A 5,114-nucleotide genomic window follows, 5' to 3' on the forward strand; every position below is an offset into this window, starting at 1 on the left:
TTGTAATTTTTTAATGACTTTTGGTCTGTGGCTTGCTAACTTTTCTTCTAGGATTTTTTCATGCATGGATTACTCAAGCATAATAACCGAATAATGCATGATATTGGACTTAAGTAAAATTTGATATTGTTCCCTAGTTTCCACTGTATTGCAAAGAAACCATTTTTGAAAACCAAATTGATAAGGCAACTAAGTTTCCAAAATAACTTGAAAAATGGTTTTTCCACTGCATTAGTTTAACATTGAGTTTTTTTTAGAGAAGAGCGATAAGAAAATGACTTTTCTAAAACAACTCTATCAACAATAAAATGAATCCTAAGTATACACGACCTAATGAATGAATACTTTTAAGCTAACTCAAAGTACAACTACGGTTTTCTCTAAAATGAGTTTATTTAAGGTCTTCAAAAGTAACGTAAGTTAGCTTAGCCATTTCGGTGGCTAATGTAGCCTTTTCAATCTAGCCATAACGTCTAGGCCAGGTTTGGGAGGTTACAACAAATTTACCCAAAAGTTTAGAGAAATTAAAAAATTAATCCATTGGTGATTTTTGTGAAAAATTTTTTGATTCGAAATGAGCCCACACTCGGTAGACATGAGCTTGAGGATAGCAGATAAGACTACTCGGCCGAAGCAATCATCCTAGACGAATCGAAAAGGTACAATTTTGATGAAGCGTTTATTACTTTAGATATCACAGCCAAGATCTTGTTTTGGAAATTTTTTTAAAACTCTAGTTTTCCCCTAAATTTATTTTTCACTACGATTTCCAAACCCCTTTTTTCCAACAGGTTCATATAAGGAGTTGATGATGGACCAAGCCAGAATTCATTCAAGCTTAGGCAAACTTGTGTTCTTATCTATAACAGGGTCCGAATTTTTTTAACTACGTATGAACCTGGTATATTATATTCTATGATGATTAGTTATTTCATTGTCAATCTTTTCATAAGTTTTCATGATAATAACTTAAATTAGAAATTTGTAACTGAAGAATTTTAGTTTGATGAATCAACCAATCAAACATGATAACATTGTTGCAGATAATATTCGAATTAAGTCAAGTATGATTATAAAATGCTTAATTGGTTGTCTTAGTGAGGTTAATTGTATAATTTAGTTGTAACTTGTTCATAGTTTACTTCAACAATGAATGTAACGTAGCTAGACCCAACAATTTGGTCAAACACAGGGTGTTACAAAAAAGCTCAAATCGTAAAACAAAGGAAATTTTCATTTCATGAAATGATAGTGTCGTGGGAAAGAGAGAAATATGAGATGATTCTTTAAGTTTCCATAAAAATGAGATGATTCTTTAAGTTTCCATAAAAATATCTATTTAATTTAGGAATAAAAACAAGAAAATATAAAAAGTTTGTCCATCATCATTTCATGAAACTGTCTTGGTATAATTACACTTCCAATCCCTTCTATTTTTCCTTTTTAATCTAATTCAATCATTTGTACTTTTAATTTTCATACTCTTTTCCCAACTACACTATTACTATTTAGTCAATACCTTAAATTAATTTCTCTCAATTCAAAAGTCTTTTTAATTTCCTATGGTATCCAACTCCCTTCTCCATTAACACTAATAATTTTTATTTTATTTACTTCAAAGATTCTAACACGTACTAATCCCGACATAAAACTATTTTCAATTCTAGAGGTATTAGGGATATTACAAGTTGTTGTAGCACTAGTAGATCAACAGCTAGTTTGCATCACCTATCCATATTTCAAGGTACCCTTCTAGTTAAAATCAAGTTTGACCCATTTAATCTCTAAATTTTTTGGCTTGAAAATGAAGATCCTCATAAACATATTAAAGACCTTCATATAGTTCATTCAAGTATAAAACCTCAAACAACAACTAACAATAAATTAAACTTCAAATTTTTCCATTTCCCCTGGTTCATTTGAAAAAGGAGTGTTTTTTTTATTTACCATTAGGTTTGGTTATCTCTAGGGCAAATATGACCAATTTGTTTTTGGATTGGGGTTATTTTGAGTTTGGCTTAGTTTAAGCTCAAGCTCAAATATTTTTGGATTTGGATAAACGCAAGCTCCATTTTTTTAGATTTGGATAATTTCAAGCTTAAAATATCTCAAGCTCAGGCTATTTTGAATTTAAATTAATACAGGTTAGGCACATTTAGATGGATTAATTCTTTTTTTGAAATTTAATAAGTTATAATTTTTTTCTAAGGTGTTCAGGACGAGTATTTACTTTGGAGTGTATCACCCCCTCAGTAGACGGTATTGTCTCCATGTCGGGTTTTCTCTCCTTTACTCCAAGTAAAGCCCAAAGAGGCTCACAAAGTTTAGGGAGTGCCTCAGTTGGTAGAGATATGACTTGCAAGCTCACAAGAGAAGTGTTAGTATTATGCAAAATATTAATTATGTATATTGCCCGAGCCCACTCACAACACTTAATTCATTCTTACTACCCTAGATACTGAGTTCAAACTTGTAGTTGCTCATTTGTTACCCCCTACATAGCATCAATCTTCACACTTCATTTACCCTAGTAGTATTTCAGAACAAATCACCCAGAAAAGGAACCCTCAATGGCCTAGCATTACAGGCACTCTCTTTACCATCTCCATTATCATTACCACTAGAATTTCCCCAAAGACTCCCCTTCGCCATATCTAACCAAACAAATCCCCAAAAAATGATTAAAACAAACACTTACCAAAAATTTACAACTACAACCCTAATAACAGTAGTAAACAAGCCTCTACACAAGAAATAAGATGGAATACTAAAACTAAAAAATAATTTTTTAAAGAAGGTAACAACTATTTGACCTAGAAATTCTTTTAACACCAATAAAAAACACTAAAAATTCAAGGAGTTTATATAAGCAATACAATCCTAGAAGCTTCTTGAAAATGCTTTAGCAATAGCAAAAAAAAGTGAGCTATTGGCACAAACAAAACAATAAATGTAACACCCCTAACCTATCTCTGTCGTCGGATTAAGGTTATGGAGCATTATTGTACAAAATAAAACTTTTAAAATCCAAAATAGAAAAAAATAATTCAACCAATGTATAAATTCCAATATCACATTCCAATTATAGCAAACATACACATTTGGGCCTTAATTGAGCTTTTGGTACCCTAAAAACATTTTTAAAGTAACTAGGGATCAATTAGAATAAATAAGAAAATTTTGAGGAAAACATGAAAAATTGTGAAAACAGGGGTCACACGGCAATGTGGCTAGGTCGTGTGACTTAGCCCAGACTGTGTGGACATTCAAAGTAGGGACAAACGGCCATGTCCTAACCCGTATGTCCACCCATTTGTGTATTCAAAAGAAGGTTGCGCTGCCATGTTGAGGGCCTTGTTCCGGACTGTGCGTACATTTGATGTTCGGTCACACAGCCGTTTCATAGGTCGTGTCCTAGACCATTTAACAAATATTTTTAAGACACACGGTCGTGTCTCAAACTGTGTGAAACCTGCACTTAAAATAAAAATGACGCACTACCGTGTGTGGCACACGATCATGTGATAGCCCATGTCTCAGGTCGTGTGCTCCAAGTTTAGCCCCTAAAACAAGCCATTTCAATGGCTAACCTTGCCCAAAAAGTTACACCATTTGCACATGCATCCAATAAACACTCTTCAAACATCCCAAAATATACCAAATTAATCAACCTAAAAATTCTAACCTATATGCCATTCAAAAACACCTTAATTCATACCAAATAAAAATCATTTTAGAACAAAACTATAATGGGATATCTAAATCACACAACATGGATATAAAAGAGCAAATTATTGCCAACCATTACCATCACAACATACCATATTAGATAAGCATACCAAAATGACCATAGTAATAATATTTTTAACATATACAAGCCAAACTAAACCATATATACATATAATCATTTACAAGTTAAACCAAAACTTATCAAAAGGCTTCATTAACATCAAAACTTGTACATGTCATTTATAAAAATAATTCAAAATAACCAAAGCTACCAATGTGATTGCTGAATAGCGTGATAAAACTCCGACAAGGTTCCAAACGATCGAACTTACGATGATATACAAAATAGAAGAAAACAATTACGTAAGCAACTAATGCTTAGTAAGCTCATATAATAGAAACTAAAACTTATCATTTCTCAACATTTAATTACTCAATCATGCTCGTTAAGTTATATAAGTACTTGACTTTCATATTAACAACAATCGACATCATTAGTAGAAAGCTTAAACATATAACATCAAAGAAATATGCCATATATCATGAATTGAATTACATTCATTCATCTTGCTTACATAATTCATTAGTACTTATTCATCCATTTTCAATTAACAAATTTACCTTTTCATAACATCATGAACAATAATCAAGTTGTATACATGCCTTTCCACTACTGAGGTCATCGTTCGAAAGAAAAAGGTACCTCTTACTTCTAAGTCCATTAATAATTTGTTTAACTTACCTGATGTTGAAGAAGATGAGTACTACCCTATAATGAACAATATCAGTTGGGATTTTCTTCAACAAGTGCTTGATGTTGTGACAAATCTGAGATCACAATGGATTATAAGAAAATATGGGAGCCATTCTTGTCGAAGGGAATACCTAAAACTAGTAGCAAAGGTATGGTTTTATTTCATTCGTTACAATTTTATGCCAATCTTACATAGTTCCACCATCTCGATGGAATGGATGCTCTTGTTATATGCAATCTTGACAGAAAAGTCCATTAATTTTGGGAAAATAATTCTCAAGGAGATTCATGATTATTGTGCTAAAAGGAAGATAGGAAGTGCTTATTTTTCATCATTAATCACTTCACTTTAGTTAAGGGCCCATGTTAAAACACAAGCAAATCTGAAAGGACAATATGTTCAAGGGTCCATTACAAATCATGATCTTGAAAGGTTAGTAGAGAAGGTGCATGAGCTGAATCAAGGCGAGCAAGAAGAGCCAACTGAGCTAGATACCAAGGAGTCAACAAAGAAAACTGAAACTGAAGCTAATTTACTTACAGACACTGAAGAAGAAGAATCTGACAAGGAACCGAACAGTCCTAAACCAGTTGAACGATCTGCAACCCCTAAACTAGAGGTTGAGCTAGA

Source organism: Gossypium hirsutum, chromosome A08, assembly GCF_007990345.1.
Source record: "Gossypium hirsutum isolate 1008001.06 chromosome A08, Gossypium_hirsutum_v2.1, whole genome shotgun sequence".
NCBI lineage: Eukaryota > Viridiplantae > Streptophyta > Magnoliopsida > Malvales > Malvaceae > Gossypium > Gossypium hirsutum.